The following is a 26,661-nucleotide window of genomic DNA, read 5'->3' on the forward strand; positions in this document are numbered from 1 at the left end:
AATAACTTTGGTGTGAAACAAATCATTTTAATGTGTGTCATGTCAGATAAATGTGGTAAATTTTAGATTTGATTTAAAGTAATTTCTGGGACTTCCATCTCAAACATTCCTCAAATGTATGTGTTTTTGTTCATCCCCCCAACTTCCAAAATTCTAGAACAGGTCCCAACATCAGTAACTTTCACAAATGGGACCATCTCCAACCCGGTTTATAGCTTCTTTTATAGCTTCCCCTATGCAATCCGTCTTCCACAATGCCATCTGAGTGTTCTCCTCAAATAAAACTCTGGTTAAGTCTTTCTCCTGCTTGAAAACCCTATAGGGGCATCCCATCATCCACAGGAAATTCCCAAGATTCTGTGACCTGGCTTCTACTCACTTTCCCACGTTCACCTTGCTCACTACTTTATGAGGACAAATCACTGGTAAATTGCCCAGATATGTACCCTGGTCTATTCCCTTCTTCATTCCATGTAATGTTTGCCCTCCTCTTCAAGTTCTCTGTAATCCAACACCCTATCAGCGCCTCCATTCTTAGCCTTTCCATTGAAACTGAGCTAGTTTTCCAGCTCCTGTAGAGAATGTTTTCTGACTCTGGAGCTGTCACTCATCTGTGCTTCCACAGGGCACTATCTGTATTTATCACAGCATCAAACATATTAGATTGAAGTCAACAAGTATATACATCGTGTGTATATATGTATATATGTTATATATACATATATACACACCATGTTTATATTTTATGTGTATAAACATATGTGTTGAGTGAAATAAATCATATACAGTATGTGTCTGTACCTATATATTTTATATATGTATATACAGTTATATGTAACATATATACAGTATACCATGTTTATATACATATATGTGTAAATATATTTGTACATACAAATATATACATATATCTTATGTATATACATATACATATCATTCATATATATGTAACATACACACACACGTGCACACATATATGTAGCTTATATTTCTGGGAACTTGCCCTGGGACTAGTGGTATATCAAAGGCATGGCATAAATTTTGTAAAGAAGTTTCTGTACCATTGACAGCTCCACTAACTCTTTGACACTTGCTGGATAATTCTTCAGCTTAACGAGCCCTCTATGTCAGATATCCCTGCAGGGACCACTTAACGTTTACTTTTGCTCTAGGCTAAAAACAGTATGTTTGAAGAAAAACAATAACATGACTTTCCCCTTGAAATTTTTATTTGGTTAAATTTTTTAGTTTCCAGACTGTTTTGAATGACTGAAACAGCCACTAAATAAGTGTACATCTTTGTATAAAATTTAGGGTGATTATAACAGATTCTATAGTTGCAAGGAACTATATATGTTGGGCTAAAAGTAGAATAGAAGCTAACATTCACAGCAGGAAGAACAATTATCAAATTCATGAGTCAGTTCAACTACAGTTGAAATACATGTCTCTTAAGACTGTCTTTTCCAGAAAGAAATTGTTATGATTCTGATTCTAATTGACTCTTGAAGGATGATCATTTATTATTTTAAGTAAGACCTTATGTCTTGAAGGTAGTTTAGGACATAAAAATGCTGACTTAGTCTAGTTCCCTGCTGTGAAAGGCAAAATTAGTGAAATTCAAACGTGAGGTCACCATTTTATCCTAAGCACAATAACTTACATGAAAGCAAAGAGATAAAATTAATCTTGGCAGCATAATAATAAAGAAAACCTTGTTAACGAATTGACTTCCTTTCTCCAGCTGCTGATGTGAACTTCAATATAGCCTACAACCATATATGTGCATCTTATCTGGAACTTTAGTAGTGTGGTTTATTCAATAAATATTTACTGAATATCTGCTAGACTTTCTTTTAGGTTTTTAGGATATAGATGTGGAAGAGGAAAACTAGGACTTCGAGGATTTCATATTTTAGTGGGAAAGGAAAATGGTGAACTCAATAATTAAAATGCAGTGATATCAATGATAACTTTATAAAATGTAGTATGAAAAAGCAGATTAGAAAAATCAGATTCAGCATAAAAGTACCAGGAAGGCACTCTGGAAAAGATCCTTGTACATTTGAATCTAGTTAACTTGTAGAAATGAATATTTTATATATATATATACACTTATATGTAACATGTAACATATATACAGTACACCATGTTTATATACATATATGTGTAAATGTATTTGTACACACAAATATATACATATATCTTATGTATATACATATACATATCATTCATGTATATATAACATACACACACACATATATGTAGCTTATATTTCTGGAACTCATGCAGAGAATATGTAAAGAGGTTCCAGAAAGAGACAATGCAAGCCCCAAATGTTGAGAAACCCCTTAGAATATGGCACATTCCAGAAATGTCAGTCATGCAGAGAACATGAGAAGAGGTTCCAGGAAGGGACAAAGCAAGACTAAAATGTTGAGAGACCCCCCCCTTAGAATATGACACATTCAAGAAACGTCAACTGTATAGCTAGAATATTGGATGTTTTGTAAGATAAGAGGAGGAGATGAAGTCATAGAAATAGGCAGATGTTAAATGATAGGTGCAATGTTATACCAAGTAGTTTTGACATGATTGTGTCTAGGGAACAACAGAAGTATTGCACGTGGTAAAAATAATAGGATCATATTTATATTTCTTAACAGTAGTTTGGTGTGATAATCGAATTTACATTAGCAAAAAGAAGCAATTGCATTATTCTGGAGAAGAAATAATGAGGACAATAAAATAGTAATATAGAGAAGGGACTAGATACGGGAGTCATCTAAAAGTAGATATACACACTACTTCTGTGTGTTTGTGTGTGTGTGTGTTTGTGTGTGTTTGTGTGTGTGTGTGTAGGGATGTGAGCATTTGCATTGTACATGCACGGGCATGCATGGTAGGGTGGTGGTGGAAGTCAACATCTTGGAATGGGAAATTCTAACAGCCTGAATGATAGCAGCAACGTGTTGGGTGTGAAACAAATCATGCTACTGTGTTTCATGTCAGATAAATGTTGTAAAATTTAGATTTTATTTAAAGTCATTTCTCAGACATCCATCTCAAACATTTCTCAAATGTGTGTGTTTCTCTTTATTCCAACTTTCAAAATTCTAGAACAGGTCCCAACATCAGTAACTTCCACAAGTGGGACCATCTCCAACCTGGTTTATAGCTTCTTTTATAGCTTCCCCCATGCAATCCATCTTCCACAATGCCATCTGAGTGTTCTCCTCAAACAAAACTCTGGCCATGTCTTGCTCCTGCTTGAAAACCCTATAGGGGCATCCTATCATCCACAGGAAAAACCCAAGGCTCTATGGCCTGAGAGCCTCATGATATATGAAGTGGTGATAATGAAGAAATTGTCCCAGATTTCTGGCTTAGGAGATTTTCTGTATGTTAATGCCATTTCCACAAGCTTAGGAATAAAAGGAATCAGATTTAAAGAGGCAGGAGGAGTAAGAGTGACTGAATTGTAGACATTTTGAGGTTCAGTTACTTTGGGGACTTTCAGTTGACCAAGTTGGTAGAAAGAATAGATACAGTAGCTTAAAGTTTGGGACAAGAGTATGGGCATATCAGTACTAGTTGAAGTCATGGATGTGGGAATCACTCTAGAAAGACATGTAGAATAAAGCATTCTACTTTAACCATGTGGGACAATGGAGAAAAAGCACAAAATTGTCACCTTCTGCAAAGAGCTTATATTGTTCTGTTCTTACACTATAAAGATACTACCCGAGTCTAGGTAATTTATAAAGGAAAGAGGTTTAATTGGCTCACAGTTTCACTTGGCTTGGGAGGCCTCAGGAAACTTAACAACCATGATGAAAGGCAACAAGGAAGCAAGGCACTTTCTTCACATGGCAGCAGGAGTGAGAAGAGTGCAAGCACAGAAAGCTGCCACTTTTAAAACCATCAGATCTCATGAGACTCACTCACTATCATGAGAACAGCATAGGGGAAACCACTCCCCATAATCCAGTCACCTTCCATCAGATTCCTCCCTTGATACATGGGAATGACAATTCATGATGAGATTTGGGTAGGGACACAAAGTCTAACCATATCGGGGCTCAAGTGCCAAAGGAAAAACATCATTGACTTAAACAAATAAGTCACTGTTAAATTGAAAATAGTATTTTAACACACTTGTTGTAGATGAACCCAAGATTAAGAGGTTGTATTAGTCCATTCTCATGTTGCTAATAAAGACATACCTGAGACTGGGTAATTTATAAAAGAAAGAGGTTTAATGGACTTACAGCTTCACATGGCTGGGGAGGCCTCACAATCATGGCGGAAGGTGAAGAAAGAGCAAAGGCATGTCTTACATGGAGGCAGGCAAGAGAACATGAGCAGGGGAACTCCCCTTTATAAAACCATCAGATCTTGTGAGACTTAATCACTATCACGAGAATAGCACGGGAAAAACCTGCCCCCATCATTCAGTTACCTCCCACTGGGTCCCTCCCACGACATTTGGGGATTATTATAATTCAAGGTGAGATTTGGGTGGGGACAGAGAGCTAAACCATATCAGAGGTTGAGAAGAGAATTGAATGAGATAGGAAGGTCAACAAGTTTTGATGCTTTGTAATGACATGATTATATGGCAGCGGGATGAGCCTACAGAAAAACAGAGGATCTATAGACCAGGTTGTGAAGGGGCATCATACTTGAAAAGGAGGAGAACTTTACTCTTATCTGATGTAAAGTGGAAAGTGGAGATTCCAATATGTTTTTAATTAGAGGTGGATATAATTTGAGGTTGTTCTCATCGGCTGTCTTCTATTTCTTCAGCAAAGTAGGAAGAGAAATCATTTGCTAATATAAGGGTAAATAGTGAGACAAATGAACTGAAAGAGATGTGGATTATCTACGGAAATAAATTGCTGAGCAAAGTAGATTGGCTAGTAGCACAACTGAAGCTTCAACCTCCTGCCTTATTGTTCAGCCCTCCTCTTGAACTTCCTCCTTTCCCTGTTTCTCCCCTTGTGCTTTGTTCCTCTTAGAGGCAAAAGAAAAAAAAAACAAAAACAAAAAAAGAAAACAAATAGCAAAAAATAAATAACTCTTTCCATTTCCTCATGTAGAATAAATTAGCCTTTCCAAGATGTTGGACCACGGCCAGCACATGCAGTGACCTGCCTAGAGCTTTGAAATACATGAAATTATGTATTTTCTTACTAAGTTCTTAAGCACTTCTTTGGTTCGTTTGGATATTGATGAAGATAAAAGTTATAAATATTTTTTCCAATTAAATTTATATGAGAAGTTCTTTTAAATAAGATGTTAATCCCTTCCTGATGCTATCATTATTATCTTTTATTTTATATAAAAATCCATGGAAACATTATCCAAAATTTGTATATGTGAAATATACTTTTAGTTTCAATTGTTAGAAACCATTAAATGGAGATATTTTTACATTGATTTATCATGTCTTAACAGATGAACAAACTGAGGTTCAATATCTAAAGACAATTCCCATTCTGATTTTATTTCTGAACTGATTTATTTTATTTTATTTTTATTATTTATTTTATTTTATTATATTTGGTTAGAGACAGAGTCTCACTCTCTTGTCCAGGCTGGAGTGAGTACAGTGGCACAAACATGGCTCACTGCAGCCTGGAACTCCTGGGCACAAGTAATCCTCCCACCTCAGCCTCTCAAGTAGCTAGAACTACAGGTACCTGCCACCACATCAGGCTAATTTTATATTTTTTTATTTATTAATTTTTTTTGGTAGAGACATGATGATGCAACATTGCCCCAGCTGGTCTTGAACTCTCGAGCTCAAGCTAGGCTCCTGCCTCAGTCTCCCGAAGTGCTGAGATTTCAAGTATGAGCCACTGCACCTGGCCTAATTTGTTTTACTTTATAGATATTCTAATTCTGAAAACACAGTGAATTTATTATTATAATATGTCATACTATATATGTCTGCAGTATTTGTATCATAATAAATTTTATTTACATATTATGGACAATGAAACTAAACCATAAAAGATTGCCTGCAGCCAGGAAGGTGAAGGGGGTGATAAATTGGGGAAAGAGGAGTAGAAGCAATACAGAGGCTTTGAGTTTAAAACAAAAGTTTTGTATCTTGGAACATATTTAACCTTAAGAAGAACCTGTTCACATTACAAGTACACTACTGTGAATATCTTTTTTTTTTTTTTTGAGATGGATTCTTGCTCTGTCACCCAGGCTGGAGTACAGTGGCACGATCTCAGCTCACTGCAACCTCCGCCTCCTGGATTCAAGCAATTCTCCTGCCTCAGCCTCCCGAGTAGCTAGGATTACAGGTGTGTGCCACCACACCCAGCTAATTTTTTTTTTTTTTTTTTTTTTTTTTTTTTTGTATTTTTAGTAGAGACAGGGTTTCACCGTGTCAGCCAGGGTGGTCTCAATCTCTCCTGATCTCGCGATCCCTCGGCCTCCCAAAGTGCTGAAATTACAGGCATGAGCCACCACACCCAGCCTGTGAATACCTTTTAAAGTAAATAATTTTGTTTATCCGTGATTTAAGTTTATCTTTCAACATGTTACTCAGAGCAGGTTATAACTTTATGACAAACCGAAGGTCAATTGTGACTATTTATTTTACTACTTTTCAAGTGCAAGGCAACCTCAAATATTAAGGCAAAAATAATGTGAAGATGGACAACATTGTTAATGTTGGCTCTTCTTCTTTTGAACTCCTGAGTCAGCTTTTATCAGGATCTCAAGACTGAAATGAAATTCCAAACTCTTCCTTCCTTTTTTCCTCAACTTCCCAAAAGAGAGAAATAATATACTCAGACGCCTTTGGTGAATCGCTTGCCAGCTCTACCTAGCAAATATAACTATAGTGTAACATTAACTTTTTTTCCTCCATAAATTACCCTTAAAGTATGCATACATTTTGTTGGCCATTTACATCCAAGAAACACCTTCTGTAGAACGGTTCGTTTCAGCAAAGCTGCCAAGCTGGGGAAACAGGGGTATTATTCAAAGGCTTCAGGCCTCATGTACTGTCCTTTCACTATACTAACAGGAGAAAGCACAGCCTTGAAGAGGCAGATAAAGAAATTCAGAAGATCCAGAGACCGAGTTCACAGACCACATAGAAGCACCAAAACTTTCAGGAACCAAAAGTATAAGCCAATGAGAAAGATTGAGAAATAATGGTTAAGGGAATTGGAGATGTATCAAAGCCAACGCATGTTTTTTTCTGTATTTCACCATCGGCGTAAGAATTACGAAACCTGGCCTTAAATTATGCCTCTAAATATTTATGTGGCCCTAGCTACTTGGCTTCTTTGTGTCCCATTTTCCTTATTGCTAAAATGAAGAAATTGTATAAAATGACTTCTAGTTATCTTCAATCTTTATTATTTAGAAGACATACATTCTTAAATATAAGTTCAAGCTTATTTTTAAATATGAGTGAAAATGTTTCTAGTGATACATATAAAAGCTACACACTAAATATTATTTGAGAAGTTTCTAAAGATACCTCAGTAATGTGTATTGGGAGAAAAAACCCGCCATTTTAAGAAAGTAAAAAAATACTAACAGTTAAGAAAGTGCTTCTGATTTTAAGTTAAGCATAAAGAAGGTAAGACTTCACTTAATAAATAAGAAGGGAAGCTGTTCTTTTCACTATATTACTTTAATTACATTTTACTACTTATAACCTGATTTATGGCTCTGCTCAGCTGTTTATTTATTAATGCAGGAACTCAGCATTCCTCAGGGAATAGACATATCTTTTGAACCATGCCAATACATCTGACGCCCAAATCATCCCACTGGCTGGATACATGGACACAACCTGAAGATTTTCAAATTCTTTATCCACAGGTTACCTTTAGTTCTAGATTCTTCCTCCTAGAGGATAGTAAATGTCATTATCAATACTAAATTGTGATTACATTTTCTTCCCATGACACATTAACACTGGTATTATAGTCAATGCATAATGAATCTAGTACATTGGCATAAATGGACTTAATAGTTTCTATTTTATTTTATGTATTTTATTTTGAGATAAGATCTTGCTCAATTGCCCAGGCTCAAGTACAGTGGCGTAATGATGACTCACTGCAGCCTCAACCTCCCAGGCTCAAGCAATCCTCCCTTTTCAGCCTCCTGAGTAGCTAGGATAACACTCATGCACCACCATGCCTGGCTAATTTTTTAATTTTTTTTTTTTTTTTTTTCGTAGAGATGGTGTCTCCTTGTGTTACCCAAGCTGGTCTCAAACTCCTAGACTCATAGGATCTTTTTGCCTTGGCTTTCCAAAATGCTAGAATTACAGGCATGAACCATGCACCTGGCATAATAGTTTCTTTGTAGAAAACCTATGAAAATCATAAGCTGGTTTCTTACTTAAAACACAGACCTTAAAGAATCAATCAGGTTATATAATTTAAATTTTCTTATTTAATAATAAATGTTCATGAAATAACCCAAAATTTGTTCAGCACGCATAAGAAAGCCCAAATTATTCTTCCCATATCCACAGTTAGGAAGTAGAGGTATAGGTAGCATAAGTATACTGAAAGATCCATTTTTTTCCTCCTACATGTGCAAATAATTGAGATTTTTGGATTCCTCTTTCAACTGTCTGATATTTCGTGGAAGACCACACTTCATGGTGTTTCTGTGGAGGTGGTGTCTCTGTGTTTGTATTCATGTAGATCAGTCTACAGAGGGTATGGATTGTCTTCAACTGCAGGGGATGTGAGTAAAAATGGCCATGATGCCTTCACACCCCATCTACATCATGGAATGAGATTTCCAGCAAGATCTCTGAGTAAATTTCACCCATCAGGCCTTGGATGTGGAATTTTACAATTGGTCTCATCATTTCTTTCCTTCCACTAACTGCTATATTCCATTTCCATCAGTCTATTCTTCGCATACTAAATAATATGAAAGTTTCTGATGATGTGTCAGCTACCCCCAAACAAATAACAGCCATGTGGCCCACAGAACTCCACTGCCTGTCATTTCAATTGAACATGCAGTCTTGGAGTCGCTTAGAAAAAAATGTTTAGAGGGCAGGGCACAGTAGTTTACGCCTGTAATCTCAGCACTTTGGGAGGCTGAGGCAGGTGGAGCACTTGAGGTCAGGAGTTTGAGACCAGCCTGGGCAACATGGTGAAACCCTGTCTCTACAAAAAAAAAAAAAAAAAATAGCTGGTCATGGTGATGCACACCTGTACTCCCAGCTACTCAGGAGGGTGAGGTGAGAGGATGGCTTGAACCCAGGAGGCAGAGGTTGCAGTGAGGCCAGATTGCTCCACTGCACTCCAGCCTGTGCGACAGAATTAGACTCTGTCAAAAAAAAAAAAAAAAGAAAAAATGTTTAGAGAAGAGAAAGGAAGAAGGAAAAAAAGCACCAAAGGAATGAAATATAAGGAAGTTTCTCATTCCTCATAGTCTGTTGGCTTTTCCTTACATGTTAGTATAGCAGTTGCTATGATTAGTCACTTAAAGCCAGAAGTGCATGTTCACTGGCATTCCTTCCTGAGCATTAGGCTAAAATACTGAAAATTGAAACTCCCCATCAATGGGTGGTGTTTGGATTAAATTAGATAAGAAAGAGACTGGACAAATTACTCACTGAATCTCTTTCCATATGTATATAAATTCACTATTCTTCACTGTTTTGATTCTTTCAGATAACGAAATGCACTTTCAGAGGTTTCTTATCCCACATATTGATGTGTTCTTGCTTTAGCCACAATAAAGTCCTGAGGCTTAGAAAAGCATATGGCCCATAAGCAATGTTTTCCTTTCTGGATCATGTGACTGTCCTTGGTTCTTGTTTCTTTCCAGAGTCTTTAAGCCTAAAATTAAGAACTCAATCTTGGAGTGAATGACCAGAGCTGTTTTTTAATACCAATTAAATTAGCATTTGATGAACATTTAATTGATTGATTAACATTATTTTAGTAACATGTATTCTATGAAAATTACTTCTGAGAATTATGCTCAATCCCATGTGAAACAATCCTTTAGTTATTAAATCGGTAGATTAGAATGTGAATTTCAAGCTACCTTGATAAGCAAATCACAAAGACTTTTTTTTCACTACAAAATCATTATGTGTCCTTCACAATCCAGCTTGTGTAAAAATTCTGCAATTATTACTGAATTCTTTTTCTATCCTAAGGGCTGAATATATATCTCTCCAAACAGAATATCTCACACTGTATTATAACTATTTAACATCTGTCTCCTCCATAGATTCTGTGCAATTTCTTGAAGATAAAATCTCGTATCAATGTTGGCATGTTCAGAACCCAGCCACATGTCTAACACTTAGAATTTTTGTCTGAAAAAAAAAATATTGGCATACCTCAAACTCCTTCTTTGGGTTTTTCTATACTACATGGTCATTATCATCATCTTCTTCATCAATATCATCAGCTTGATAGTTAAATAATTTTCAGTAATATTTATTAATCTTTTATGGTTTGCTATGAGCTATCTTTAGTGCTTAACTTAGTGTTATTCTGATTCAGGTCTTTTCTATTCTCTTCTTCATCATGCTCTGTGCCCTGGGATTTTGACTTTTGCTGAAGGCATCAACCACACTCCCTTTGTTGGTTGGATTCTTTTGGCTTTAGCCAATGGCAGTCACTGAAAAGGGTCTAAGGGTAGAGACAATAAGAGTAAATGTTTTTTCTCCTTCTTCTTCCTGTGTAGACACCAAGTCTCTCGCGGGAGCTTTGTACCTTCATGACTTAGCACCCGCTCTAGGGTGGTCCCTTTGCATGATTCCAGTGTCCAGGTCTTCCCTCTGATGGTTGCTTCTGACCCTATTTAATCTTTGTGTCCCTTGGGGCGTAATAGCTTTCCTTAACTGCTGAGTCTCTCCACACTTTCCTGTCCCTTCTCCCGCTTTCCTCACTGTGTGTATTTCTTTAAAGTGTCTCCATTTTAAAGTTTGTAGGAAACTATAAACTCTGTTTCCTGACAAGAATCTGATGGATCAAAACTAAGTAATAATAAATAAGTAAACATGCTGCAAAATATTTATAATAACAAATTAAAATTACATAAAATACAAACTGTAGGTGTATGTGCTATATGTATTCATTCATGTAACCTTATCAGGAAGATGCTGTTAGATTGAGCATTTTATGGTGAAGAGAATTGATACATAGGAGTGTTAAGTAATTTCCCTAAAGATGCACAAGACTATACTTGGCAAAGTCAGTGGCCAGTATACTAACCTATGTATATATGTTTTTTGACTCCAAGGATTCTCAGTCCCTATCTACTCTCCTATGATAAACCCCTCTGGTCATTATTGATATTATTCATACCTTTTGACTACTTTACATTCTAAGTTCTGTCCCCTCCCCATTAGCATATGAATCTCCAGGAAAAAAAAAAAAAAGTCATTCATACTTTTCCAAGACCTTCCACTTCTTGGGTTTAGTAAATTGGACTATCATGAATTAGATATTTGGTTGTCTGTTATCAACGGCAATGAACTATTGATGGTTAAAAAAAAATGTTTGGTAAGCTTAATTTGCCTCTATGCTAGCCAAGCAGGTCTGGCTATAAAGTTGGAGTAATTTTTTTTCAGCTGCTTTTTCTTGCTCAGTGCACATGGGTTTGGCATTTATTTTTCCTCTCAGTGGGAACACTCAGAGCTGTGGGTGGCCTCTCTTGAAACCTCCTGTTCAAAATGAAGTTGAGGAGGAAGCATGGTGCTTTCTCAACAAAAAAGAGAACATCTGTTCTCTTCCATAGAGAATAAAAATATAGTGAGAATGGACCCAGGGAGAGTTCATTTGTCCCCACCACCTCCCCAACTCACCAAGTCCATTTTTTCCCCTAAATCTAATGGTCCCAAAGCAGAGAGGGAGGCAGATTATCTGCCTTAAATCATATGCTCTTCCTGCCAGGTGGAGACACTTCGACATGGCATCATCAATTATTGGTCAGTGAAATTGTGTTTCTTTACTGTTTGGGATTTCCAAAGGAAATAAAGAACAATTTTATTTAGTTATTTGTCTTTCCACCTATCCTCCCTTCTCTGAGAAGGAGGGTTCCCTCTTCTGTCTAAATGTAATTCTTCTTGCTGTGTTTTGCGTCACCTCTCCTCAAACCTCTCTTTAACATTTCTCTTCAATCTTGTAATCAGAGCCACCAACATTTTCTTCTTCTAAACATAAAAATATTCTAAATATACCACTAAAATGGAAAAATATATATATGTCCATAAGTACTCCCATGACACCATATTTCTCTTCTACAGCAAAATGTTTTGAGTGATGATTATTTACTTCCTCTCTGCAATGACTTAACTCCCAATTCACTTCTACCTGGCCATCAGCCTGACCCTGGAACATCCATGCCATGGTTCTCACAAAATTCTGGAGTGTGCATTTTGACAAAATATCTAGTGGACACTTTTCCATTCTATTGTAACATGACTTTTCTACATGACTTGCCACTCTGGACTTTCTGCTTCTTGAAACTCCATCCTCCCTTGAATTTATTTGTTTATTTATTTATTTATTTGAGGCAGAGTCTCACTCTGTCACCCAGGCTGGAGTACAGTGGCACAATCTCAGCTCACTGCAACCTCTGCCTCCCAGGCTCAAGCGATTCTCCTGCTTCAGCCTCTCTAGCAGCTGGGATTATAGGCACGCACCACTGCGCCCAGCTAATTTTTGTATTTTTAGTAGAGACGGGGTTTCACCATGTTGCCCAGGATGGTCTTGAACTCCTGACCTTGTGATCCGCCTGCCTTAGCCTCCCAAAGTGCTGGGATTACAGGCGTGAGCCACCGCACCTGGCCTCTTCCCTTGAATTCTATGACACCATTGCTTATGGTCATTTTCAAAACCTCTGTGGTCATTCTTAGCCTTTTCCATGAACAGTTCTTCACACTTGTCTGTTAAATGATAACAATCCTCAATGTTTCCTGAGCATAGTTAAGTTTCTTGCACTACAGAGTTTTGTGCTCAACAAATTTCTTGACACTTGAGAAGCCACACAAATTAATACATTTGCACAAATTAGTGCATTAAACATGTTCAAAGCTCATCTCAGCCTGTTTTCCAGAACAAATTTGCACTGCTTCTCCAACCTCTCTTTCTCAAAAAATGATACAACCCTGTTTTAGCTGCACAGAATAGAAACCTGAGAGTCATGCTAAATTCTCCTTTTCCCTTACCTCCTTATCTAAATTACCCTTAAGCTGATGATGATGTCTATTAAATGTTCTAACATCCATCCCTTATTATGCCTCTCATGTGTTTCTGCTTTCATTTCAATTCAAGCTTCTCTTGAATATGTCAAGAGACTTTGCTTTTTCTTTTGGCTTCACTTATGCACTTCTACTCTGTCTTCCAGGTTGTAATTAATGTGGTCTTTCTAAAATTTGCATACACTGTTGGCATAAACTTGGAAAGCACTGAAATAGAGTGCATCATAGTATTTGATCTTTTGCTTCAACTCACGTCACCTTCCACCGTGTAGCTTAATAATTTCATGTGTCAAACTACCTGTAGATGGCCTTAAACTACCAAACTACCTTTAAGATGTTTAAGATCTTTTAAGAAATGGTAGAAATGGCTAGAGTTGTAATTGGACCTGAGGTAGGGCAAATCATGAACTCTAAGCCAACTGTATTTGAGATTTCATTATTGTTAATCATTTTTATCAGGCATGTGTAGCACCATCTAATTAAAATTGACAATTAACAAATATATATATATTGAATTAGAGATATTAAATATTTTCAGCCAAAAAAATGTGTTGGCTGAAATAGTACAGCCTACCTATTTAAAAATATATATATATATATAGCCATCTCAAGTTACTTCTAAATCCAGGAGAAGGATGTCAATAAATATAGCCAAGTTTACATTCACCACATATGTTAATTGTGCAGTGTAGCTTTTTTCTCTGTTTTTGCATAAGTGTAACTGAACCCTGGGTAGTTAGCTGTCAGGTATTTATTGAACACCTGAAAACTCAAATGCTCTCTAGATACCTTGTTCCTTAACTTCCTCTCTGGTGGGAGAAATACTTCCAGGTTGACAAGTAGGTGAAGGTTAAAGGCTGAGAAGAAATATCCCTTTAGGCAGAGAGGAAGTGAATGAGCTAGTCTTCCTTGAAATTCTGGAATAATTAGTGTTTTGTGGTCAGGATAACATATATGGCCAGGAATAGATTAGAGGTCATTTCCTCAGAAGGTGTTTATTGCAATCTATCTCCTTTATTAACACCAACTGCAATTTACTAAATAGCACTTGTATGGATGTCATATACAAATTCCTTATTTTCCTAAAGACCTCATAAAGAGGAACAATTATTCCTATTTAATCCGTGAATCTCACCTAAGTTAGTTGGTAGAGCAGCTTACAATTACTTAAACTAAATCCATTGTTAAAACAAGGTGGAAAGAGTGGATCGCCAAAACGAACCATTTCTCTCATCATTTAGGGTCAGGGCTTTGGAATGCAACCTATGGGAAAAGACTAAGTTAAGTTTTAGAAGAAATCTATTGTTAGGTATCCATAAAAACAATATAGTGGAAAAATCCTTCTTAGATGTCTTTCATTTGATTTTTTAAAAATTACTTACCTCGGTTCTAAGCAAGACAAAGATGAATAAAACATAGTCCCTGTTTTAAAAAAAATAACAACTCTATTCTCAAACAAAGAACTCAAAAAAAAAAAGGAAAAGATAGTAATGGAATATTGGAGTTCAAAATGGAGGTAGATATCATCTATAGTTGGAGAAATTAGTCAAGTTTTATGGAGAATGTGGAATTTGAAAAACACAAAGAATGAAGAATGGGCAAAAAGTTGCAAAGAGACGGAGAAAAACAGACTTACCAATTACAGGAAAAAAATCTTCTATATAAGAATGATAATAAAGTCAGATCTTGGCAAGTAGGGTTTACAGGTCTGGGGTTGGAGGGGAAGGTGGTTTGTGCTTTGAAGTGCTTGCCTCAAAAATTTTTATTCACCTTTCAACTGCCTGAGATGACTGAGTCCAGAACAGTCTTACAGCGCAGGCATCTCAAGCTTAGACCAAGACAAACATGGGACATGATCCCTCAGCCTGTTATTTCCATTTGCAGCTGTCTGCTCTGCAACTTCCTACTTTACCTGTGGGGTTGACCTGATGCCAGAAGAGCTCAGGGACTCATGACTTTATATCACACTGAGGGTTGAGTCCTCATTCCAGAGGGGTGCTGGGCAAGCAAATCATCCTCTTGAAGGCACCATATTTCATTTATGGATCTGCATAAAAGTGGGCTGCCAGCATGACGCAAAGCACTGTTTTGTGCTTTCATATTAGACAGAGGCTGAGTTCGGAGCTCTGGGTCAACCATCCACCATCGATCCTTAGTCTTGGGTCATATGGATAAGCCTAGATATCCACTCTCCCCTCCTCTCAGTGTTCCAACTGCAGTGGGACCTCCAGTCTGTAGCACCCAAGATCAGCAGGGGTGATGATAAGCATTCTTTACTCTGTGTGTCCCCTGTCACTGGCAACCAGGGTAAGCATGTCTATCTCCCTGCATGCCTTATGCCATGTGTTAGCATTCAATAAGTGGGCAGCCCTCTCTAAGCATCTAATTAGACAAGGCCCAGTTAAACACATCAGGGTGGCAAGTGGGGTTTACAGGTCTGGGGTTGGAGGGGAAGATGGTTTGTGCTTTGCAGTGCTTGCCTCAAAATTTTTAATTCCCCTTTCAACAGCCTGAGATGACTGGGTCCAGAACTGTCTTATGGCATGGGCATCTCAAGCTTAGGCCAGGACTCACATGGGACCTGTTCTCTGGGCCCTGTTATTTCTGTTTGCAACTGTCTCCTCTGCCACTTCCTACTTCACCTGTGGGGTTGACCTGATGTCCAAAGAGCTGTCAGGGAGGAATGTGATATGGAACTAGAATTGCCAACTCACCTTGTTCTTAGATTAATGGAACAATATCAGCTATAGATATGATAAGAAATTCCAGGTGAGGAAGTAAAACAGTGCTCATAAAAGATATGGTCACTGAAAATGGGTGTTGGTCTATATACCAGTTGGCACCAAGAGTCTTGCCCATAGTAATGGGGTGTCAGTAATGCCAGGTAGAAGTAAGGACGTAGGTTCTAGGAATAAGAGACAATGAGAGATAGACAGTTCTAGATAAAGGATTCAGTTCCTGGAGTAGGCGAAATCTAGAGCTACCACATAGAACTAAGCAGGGAACCAAGCCAGGGACCCAGCCAGGAAGAAAGACAAGAGTAGAGCTTTCAAAGTTAGAGACAGAACGGCAACTTGGGTGACTTGATGGTGATACCTGGCTTATTTTATTATACCTCCTTTAACTTCTAGAGCCTAAGGTCAAAAACGGTTCGAGCTGAAAAGATAGGGCTGGCTTTACACACAGAGTATGAGCAAGGAAAAAGAAATTTCCTCTCTTACAAAGAGAAGACATAAAAAAACAAAGCAATGCCTGAGAGACCACATTTAAGTTATCAAAAGTAAATTCATGAGGCATGTCTGAGTATCACCACACATTTGAGAGTACACTTATTTAATGCTTAGAGAGGAAGGATGGATCACATTATAGAACTTTTATGTATAGTACTTCCAAGATGTGAATTTGATAGGCAATGGAGAGATTTTTCTTTATAGCAAGAATTAAAAATCACCAATGACCCCCTTTTGATTCATCTCAGTGTTGGGGTAGATTGGGACAAAAAGAATTGGATATAAAGATTAAACCAAAACTTTTATGTCCAATTGATTTTGACAAATTTTCCAAAATAATTTAAAGGAAAAATGAGAGTTGTCTCTACAAATTGTAACTGAGTGAACAATTAGATATTGACAAGAAAATAAAATTATGTTTTGCTTTCTCACCATATACAGTTACAAGTTTGATACAGATCATGCTTCAAAGTAAAAAGTTGAAGCTATAAAGTTTACATAAGAGAGGTAAGATAAGTTCACATTATTGAGGTAGGCAAATATTTCTTAGATACAACCTAGAAAGCATTAAGCAATGAAAATTTTATAAATTCAACTTCATCAAAATTAAAAGCATCTGCTCATCAAAAGACACTGTAAAAAAAAGTGAACAGCCTAGCCACAGATGGGAGAAAATATCAGCCATACATATATATGACAAAGGACTTGTATTATTGTATCTGGAATATAAACGCAATTCTAATAATGCAACAAAACAACCTACTTTTTAACAGTACATGAAGCACTTGAACAGACATTTCAAAAGGGAAAAGATACAAATTCCAATAAGCGTACGTACAAATGCTTAACATTATTAGTTACCAAAGAAATGCAAGGTAAAGCCACTAAAGATATCACTGCATGTCCATTTGAATGGCTAAGATAAAAAGTCATACAACACCAAATGTTAGGGAGAATGAGAAGCAACCACAACTTTCAATGTTCCTATAAGACTATAAAATGCAACAACCACCGTGGAAATCACTGGAACAGTTTCTCATGAAGTTATACACACCTAGTCTATGATCCAGCAATTCCATTTATAGGTAATTTACCCACAATAACAGAAAATATGTCTAACAAAAACTTGTGCAGGAATATTCATAGGAGTTTTATTTCTTTTAGACAAAAATGAAGACAGTCTAAATGTCCATTAAGAAAATGTTTAAACATGTTGCAGGGGTCTCATAATTAAATAGCACATGGCAATGAAAAAGAAATGGATGTCTAAAATATGCGGTAATATGGGTGAATCACACAGACATTATGCTGAGTTAAAGAAGCTTGATACAAATGAGCATATACTGTGTGATTTAATTTATATGAAATTCTAGAATAGGCAAAATTAATTTATGGCAAAAGAAATCACAAAAGCTTTTCCCTGTTGAAAGCCAATATGTGGGATTGGAGGCTAGAGATTATGGGGAAAGAGGTTTCACGAAGATAGTAGTGATGTTCTATTTTCTTCACTGAGATATGGATCACATGGGTGTATCATTATGTCAAAGCTCATTGAACTTAAGATCTGTATATTTATTTCAGTGCATGTAAATTAAATCTCAATACAAAATTCAGGCCAGGCATGGTGGCTCATGACTGTAATCCCAGTACTTTGGGAAGCCGAGGAGGCAGGATCACTTGAGGTCAGGAGTTCAACGCCAGCCTGGCCAACATGGTAAAGCCCTGTCTCTACTAAAAATACAAAATGTCAGCTGTGGTGATGCACATTTGTAATCCTAGCTACTTGGGAGGCTGAGGTGGGAGAATCGCTTGAACCCGGGAGGTGGAGATTGCAGTGAACCAAGATCCAGCAGTTGCACTACACCCTGGGCGACAGTGCAAGACTCTGTTTCAAAGAAAAAAAAAAAAATTCAAAGAGTACCTATTTAAACTAAAAAATGTAGCAAATTACAGTAAGATGATTATAAATCATTTTTCATAAGTTCTATATATTTGTATCTATGAACCTTTCACAAATTTCTATTGTTATTCATAACAGCTTACTTTCAACACTTCTTACAACTGACAAAAACACCTCAGGGACATGGCAATTGAGAAGCAGCAAATCTTGATAATGTAAGCTTTAAATATTCTCACTGTCTCTCTTCTTTTAATCTTTTCTCCCTTCCAGCTTGATGAGAGGTCTGAAAAAAATCAATTACCTGCCTTAATTCATCTCTTGGAATGTAAAGACAAATCACAGCCCACACAAAAATAAATAAATCTCAACTCTGTACAGGGTTTTTCTATGTTTGTGGCAAGGATTAAATCCTACAATGTACTCTAATGTTCCCAACCACTTGGCCTAGGCTAAAAATTACTCCAGACTTTTAACACTGTCTTCTTAGGATGTAAAAAATTTCCACATTTACCAAGCCATTTCATGGACATTTGCGTGCAATTTGATGAATAGAGACAGCTCTCTGAATAACTGATACCCATATGTTTATAGCAATCAAATAACTTTAAACGGAGAGTGCTCTAGAGTATATATATAATATACATATATATGTATAGATATATAGAGATATATATGTATAGATGTATAGAGATATATATGTATAGATGTATAGAGATATATATGTATAGATATATAGATATATATACACACACACACACACAAACACACACACATACATACAAAACAAACAGCAACAACAAAATTCTAAAACCAGAGTTTATGTAAATTGCTCTGAATTATAAAAGTACTAAGGAGAAGTCTTACATTTAAAAACAGCTGTGCTTGAATATAAAACTAATTACGATTCTTAGAGTTACTTTGTTACAGCGAATAAATTGAAACAATAAAAATGTATTTATTCATTCACTCAACAAACACTTGTTGAGTGCTTACTGAGTACTGTGTTGAGAGTTAAGACAAAAACTAATAAGCAATGATCCTTGCCTTCGAGGAGCGCCCAGTCTAGTGCAGACGTAGATGAATAAATATTCAATATGTTATACTAGAGGCATAAATAAGGTGAAGTGGTGAAAAGACTAATCAATACTCAAGAGATGAACAAGCACTTTCTCTAGAAAGATGCTTTTCTTTCTCGTTTTTTTTTCAGGGTTATTTTCCACTAGGTGGGAATGTTTTCGATTAACAGGGAAGAACTGCACAGTTGTGTGCTGTTTTAGTGGTTGGAGTATGACATAAAGTGACAACCATAAGTTCAAAGTGTCTGGCTGTTTACGGGAATGCCACCTCCAGAGAACTGGCACTTGAGTGTGAGATTACTCATCTGTATTAACTCTTTGGATAAACACTTTCTTGTTAAGTGTAACACGGGCTTTACATTTCCTGACAAAATTGTTTTCAAATTTAAACAGAGTATCTGAACCGGGGTTTATTTTGTAAGACGTATTTAGAAAGAGACAAGTTGCTTCAATACAGCCTTTTCTGCTGCCATTCAGGGTTTTGGGGGCAAAGCTACAGCCCAGAGGCTTGATCCTGAATCCTCAAGGAGAAGAGATCTTACCAGATTCCACGAGTTTTCCATGGTATTACTGCATTGATGTTTCTGCAACTCCAATGAGCTTAGTTATCTCTGGGTTGACTTGATTTTTTACTTTGTGTATCGATTCTGAATGCCAAGCCGGGCTTTCTTCTGATTTCAATTTATTTGCAGCTGCATAGTTTTCTGGAGTAAGAGAATGAGTGCCCAAGGAGGACATAACTATAATAATAAATCTGGGGAACAACAAGGAGAAATCCTAACAAAAATCTAAACTATAATACACTCAACAGAAAAGGGGAGAATTAATTTAGAGGATTACCACATCTAACCACCTGTTTCATCCCATTGCAACTGGCACAAGAGAAATGGCATTTATTCAAATGTTTGTTGGCCATATTTCTTTAAGAGTTTAAGGCATATTTTTGTTCTTGTTTTAGTAGATTCACCTATCCATTTATTAACAGTTGAATCTCTAAGGTACTATGTTAGGTACTTTTAGAACTATAAGCATTGTAAATGTATATATTTTTAAATATCCCAGTAGCAGAAATTTCTGATGAGATTATAAACAAACAAACAAAAACTTCCTTCAAAATAAATAAGTACTTACCTACACACTCATTTTAAGATTGAGCAAACCTCTGTTGTTGAAGACCAGAAGAGGAAAAAAGACACATTTTCGTTCACTTAGACATGCAAATGATCTTGGGAAGGATTGTCCATTTTATACTATTGGTGTAATAAAAGAGTTAAATTGTCATTTAAGCAATGAGTTTCTTCTAAGAAGTGTGAATATTATTAAATGGCAGAATTTTTGCATCTATAGGTATAAAGAGGAACAAATGATTAATTGCAGCAACGCTATCTTCTTGCCAGGCTGGTGTGTTGGCTATACATAGTTGGACCTGGGTAAGAAAATGAAATTATGAGTTCTAAAGGGACAAAACACTGCAGTGGGCTTTTGCTTTCCTTGGGCTTGAAATTGACTATGGGTCCAATCTTATGTAGATCTTGTGGAACAGAGAGGACCCAGCTTCATACATGTAGGTTTTCAGAAGAAAACAGGGCCTTGTCTAAGTGTCAAGAGCCATTGTGGATTTGTGCTCCTCATGAAAGTTTTTACCATGAGATCTTGTATGGAACTCTCCATTTCAGGGTTCAACTTCATAGTACAAATATCTAATTAAAACCAAACCAATCCAACAAACAAGAAATGGAAAAAAACTTACAACTGACTTTTGACACACCTTGTTTTGGAATATACGTTCTAAGCAAAAACATCACTTTTAATGAAGAAGAGAGTTTAGGGAGATGTCAAGATATAGGGAAGGCCATGAGTTCTTTTGCCAAACTTCTTAAAGTTGTCAAACCAGCCAAGATTGTCTCTGGAGCAGGAAGTGATTCTTGTGACTCATGGGACCCCTGAAGTCCTTTTGCTCCATGGGCTGCTCAGACAGCAGACACAGCTCCTATGTGAGGACCCTGAGAAGGGAGGAGCATTTTCTCATGAGCCATGCTCAGGTGGGGCCCCCGAGTAACAGACATTGCATAGAAGACTGACCACCATGACTGGCCAGTCCTTCAAGACATTTATTACTTTGTGTACTTTCCATGTGATTATTCACCTTTGCCCAGAAACTTAAAAGCCAGGAATGACTAAAAGGTGGCACATGACTCCACTATTTCAAAATCTATGAACCAGGTTGTTCCAAAAATTTCATCGACTTCACTTTTCTTCTCTTGCGTTTCTGGCAGTTAGCAATGGCAAAATCGTGCAAAAGACAAGGCTTACCTCTAATGTGCCTGATTTGCTTGTACTGAGAAACTCATATTCCTTCTCTTTAGCCTTTCTACTATGTACCCTAATTCTGGATTTCCAGCTGAGCTCACCCTTCCTAGAAAAGCTCAATGTTTTTGACTTTTCCAAGGTCCCTGCTCCTCACCTCTGAAAACTTAACTCTGAATATTCCATTTCTGTTGATTCTTATAAACTTCTCTCTGCTGATGATTTGCTAGCTCATACCTTTAATTTGTGGAAGGATTTTTTTTTCCAGTTTTAGGTAGTAATATCTTTTTTTAAAGTAAGATTTCTTAGGGAAAAACATAATAACCACACAGTTACTTAGATATCTAAAGAACAGACTGGTTAAATCTCAGAGCAGAAGGGAGTTTGGGGAGCAAGTGAAAAAGTGAGTCCTTACATGGCATTCAACAATATGAATAAATGGCTAGCCACTGAAACTACACTCTCTCTCACTCTCATAGTAACCCTCTAAAGTTCAATGATTTACATTCAGTTTGGCTTATATACTCAACATTTAAACCTGGAGAATACAATGCTTCTATATTGTATAATGTTTTGCAATGAATATGATTATTTGTGTAATTTAACATAAATAATACCTTTTTCAACATTATTTACATAATCATAAATATGTGTGCATTAAATTACTTTTTTCGGTTTAGTTTATTCAAGCACATAATAGAAGCAAGTTTTCTTATTGGTAGTATACTTGTCATACAAAACAAATGCACTCAATTTTGTTTTCCTAGAGATGCAGGAAATACCTGTTTGAATCTACTCACTGTCCAGTTTTGAACCCTGTTATTTATCAGCACATTGTAGGTATGTGAGAAAAAAAAATCAGAGGACCTGAATGCACGGGAGATTGTTGCTTTGCTGACCTCCAAAATACTTAACCTATGCCTCTTTATAGATGAGTTAAGACACAGTAGTTAATCATTTCATGACAGTTACCAAACCAAGTTGATAGTATGTCTTGCTGCTTATCCATGAAAGTGGAGATTGTAATTGTATATAGGTCTCCAGGATACAACTGCTCCCATGTGTTAGCTAGCACTGAGCACCTGTGACTGATATTTGTGTAAAGGATGGGCTTAGAAAATGGGCCTCAGACTCAGCATTTGTGGCCCCTCTATAATCAACTTTGCCTTTCCCTGACATATATCTAGGTGGCTTCAACATCCCTGGAAATGAGAAGCTAGAGGATGAGACAGACAAGGTCCCTGATCTTATGCATCTTATAATCTATTCAGGAGAGAGAACAGTAAATGACAACATTTTTTAAATGACTAAGGAAAGAATAAAAAAGAAAGATTTTAGATGATGATAGGTACTTTGTAGAGAGGTACAGAATAGTCAGGCTTGTCACAGAAAGGCAACAATATCTACTGTGGATTTGAGGGCCAGCAGAGGCCATTGGGATATAGTGATACTTAAGCAGACCCCTGGTTGGCTACGTGGAGTCCTGGACCATCAGTTGTAAGGCTATTTCAGATAGTGGGAGAGGCCAGTGCTGGGTCCTTTAGAAGCAGTCAGAGTTCGAGAGTGTAAGGAGCAAAAAAGCCAATATGGAAAGGATGGCGGAGTAGGGACTTGTCATATGAAAGAGGCCAGATTACAGAGAACTTTCAAAATCAATGTAAGAAATTCAGATTTCATTCTAAGTGGTATGGGAGGGTATCAGTGGGTGCTTAAGGGATGGAAGAATAAGAGATCATCTTCAGATATAATTTAGTCAGTTAACAAAAGCAAACAAACAAAAAGAAAAGATGAATTATTATAGAAAAATTTCTTACCCTCTTTTCACTTAACGATTGACTGTATGACAGAGTGGCCTCTTTTAGACCAATCTTCCCCAGTGGTATGCACTATATGGTGTGGATTCCTTAATTTTGTAGGCCATAATTAACTACTTTTTCTTGTCATTGTTATTTCAGCAGCTTCATTGAGGTATAGCTGGTATATAGAAAACCATATGTATTTAATGTGTACAGTTTGATTAGTTTGGACATGGATACACCTGTGAAACCACTACCAAAATCAAGGTAAACATCTGTCACCTCCAAAAGTTAGTTTCCTTCTGCCCCTTTGGGATTTTGTTGCTCTCTCTGTGTGTGGGTGTGTGTAAGAAGACCTAACCTGAGATTCCTCGCTTTAACATTTTTTTACGTGCACAATACAGTATTGTTAACCGTGGCACCATGTTTCACGGCAGATTTCTAGAATTTACTCATCTTGCATAATTGAATCTTTACACCCATTGAACAATAACTCCCACAATCAACTGGTTTTTAATGGCTTAGTTAAATCACACCTATTTAAGTTATCTGTTAAAAATGTCACCCCTAAAAATAAATAGATGATGTATTATAGATAGACAGGCAAACAGATGAACTAACGAATCATCCCTGGTTACTTCTCATTATAAAATTTAAATACTTAGAGGCATGGCATAAAGATGAATAATATGAGTTGCCATTTCAGTGAATGTCTCACTTTGTATCTGTTGCTGTGACAATGGTCATAAGAAAATCATAAACGAAAAAATATTCAGACACATTTAAAGCAGAAACTGAAAGATACATTGACAATTTCCTCTAGTTTTTTTAAAATTCAACTATCTATGGGATCTAAAAAATTAGTTTACATCCATAAGGAACACTGTTATTCTAACCCCCAAAAACACAACATTGTTAAAACATTAAAGCTACAATATTTTCTTTATCTAAATATTATTACGATTAGTAATAATTATCATTTACTCTCATTCAGAAAACCAATTTGAATCTGAGCATGACTAACTTAACATTCCTTTATGCTGTATGTTTCTTCTTTGCCATCAAAAGGAAGGATTGGATCATTTGCTCTCTAAATTTGGATATGAAAAATAATTTGAAAGAAAATATTTTTAAAACTCCAGGGAAACTAGTTTATATCAATAATCATAGATATTTTCCCTGAGTTTGAAATGAAGCAGTGGAGATCTAAGTGTATACATGAAAATCCAAGAATTATTACTAAGAAAACCTATTATTTCTCTCTCCTACTGTAGCAATTGGCTAAAAGTAAATATTTGTTTGTTCAGTAATTTATTTAAAATCCACTAAAAAAAGGAACTTGGTTTTTAGAGCAAATTTTTGGTTTATTAAACAAACTTCCATCTGGCCACAAAGTTCTTTGTACCTACTTAAGTACATTCCCTTGAAAAGATGAAAAATATGTTTTGTTTTTAGATGTCCTTCCATCTAGGCAAAATTTAATGCAGTCTAAATTCTAAATTGTGAAATTTTAATGTGGAAACGGTACTTAAATTTTTGTCACAGATGCCACTGCATTAAGTTTTTGGTAAAAACTTTGAGGACACTTTTATGGCTCCGATGAGGATCGAAGATGCCAGTCTGTCAATCACCCTGCCAATCAAATCTCACGTTTATGCCTGAGAATACAGATCTCTCCACTCCTGATCTCCGTGGAGATCCTTAAACCAGTCAGAGAAAGTGCTTCTGTCTTCATACTAAAATACTGAAGATTTATGGACTGATAGGTTTAATCCTCCAGAGAGGAGAGAGAGAGAGCCTCAATCCATCTGAATTATTTAAAACCATGAGTATCTCATGCACGACAATTGGTTTGAAAAATTTAAATTACAATAGAAGGTGTTTGTCTGTAAAGAGATGAATTCAACCACAGATATTTGGGTTGCCTGGGAACAAAAGTCCGGAAAACCCAAGACCCTTGATGAAGAAAATCTTTACCTTGCACTTTTTAAAAACAGTGCTTCCAAAGCTTTCAGGTCCATCTGACGTACTTGAAAATCTGGTTAAGTTACATGTTCTTATTTAGTAAGTTTGGGTTGAGATTTGAGATTTTGTGCTTTTCAAAAGCTCTCAGGAGGTGTTCCTGCTGCTCATCCATGGGTCACACTTTAAATAGCAAGTTTTCAGAATAACGAATGCACTTCAGCATTGAAGATTTAGGGTAACACCGATCCTCAATAAAAAATAGACATCTTCATCTCTTATGGTAGATTTATTCTTAGTCAAGTAACAAACTTTTCCAGATAGGCATGGTGGCTCATACCTGTAATCCCAGAACTTTCGGAGGCCGAGGCCAGAGGATGGCTTCAGCTCAGGAGTTCAAGACCAGCCTGGGCAATGTTGTGAGACCCTATTTCTACAAAAGATTTAAAAAGTTAGCAGGATGTGGCGACCTGAGCTTGCAGTTCAAGCTACTCAGGGGGCTAAGGTGGGAGGATCCCTTGAGCCCAGGGGATCGAGGAGGCAGTGAGCCATGGACCCACCATTGCACTCCAGTCTGGGTGACACAGTGAGACCCTGTCTCAAAAACAAAAACAAGAGCAACCCCTGGAACACTCAATTTACCCATGTAACAAGCCTGCACCGGTACCCCCTGAGCCTAAAAAGAAACGTTGGAAGGAACAAAACAAAAACCTTTCCCCTGACAACCACTCAGACTGTAAGAAGCAGGCTAGAGAAAACCACACCTTTATTTCCTAGACTCAGCATCTTATCACAGTGACCCCATCTCCTAGCTCAGACTCTCTTCTTGTATGTTCCAAGAATCTGGTTTAGAAAGTCATTGCAGGTTCATGAACTATCAACATACCTATGCACATGAGTGCAAAAACCAGAGCGGGACCAGTGTTTCTTCATGGGTCTGGGTACAAAAAGATACCTAATCAGTTAAACGCCAGATGCCTTAGTTACATTTTTTTTCTCAATTGCAACCAAACTCCATACTTGCATGAACAACATTTTAATAAGGCAAACTATCACAGCAGCGCATCCTTCCATGGCAATACAGATCTCTCTATAGAACCTCAACCTGCCCATGAAACTATGGGTTTCACAAAAACTTTGGTTTCACAAAAGT

At 36.9% G+C, this 26,661-nt stretch overlaps 1 long non-coding RNA gene and 1 pseudogene across 5 annotated transcripts in view; both read left to right on the forward strand.

Moving 5' to 3' along the window:
* Positions 1-26,661, forward strand: part of LOC109026875 (uncharacterized) — a 666,434-nt gene that overhangs the window by 379,616 nt on the left and 260,157 nt on the right. The window lies entirely within an intron of this gene.
* On the forward strand, positions 6,196-12,929 carry LOC134758416 (protein GVQW1-like; annotated as a pseudogene).

This window comes from Gorilla gorilla, chromosome 4 (assembly GCF_029281585.2).
Source record: "Gorilla gorilla gorilla isolate KB3781 chromosome 4, NHGRI_mGorGor1-v2.1_pri, whole genome shotgun sequence".
Taxonomy (NCBI): domain Eukaryota; kingdom Metazoa; phylum Chordata; class Mammalia; order Primates; family Hominidae; genus Gorilla; species Gorilla gorilla.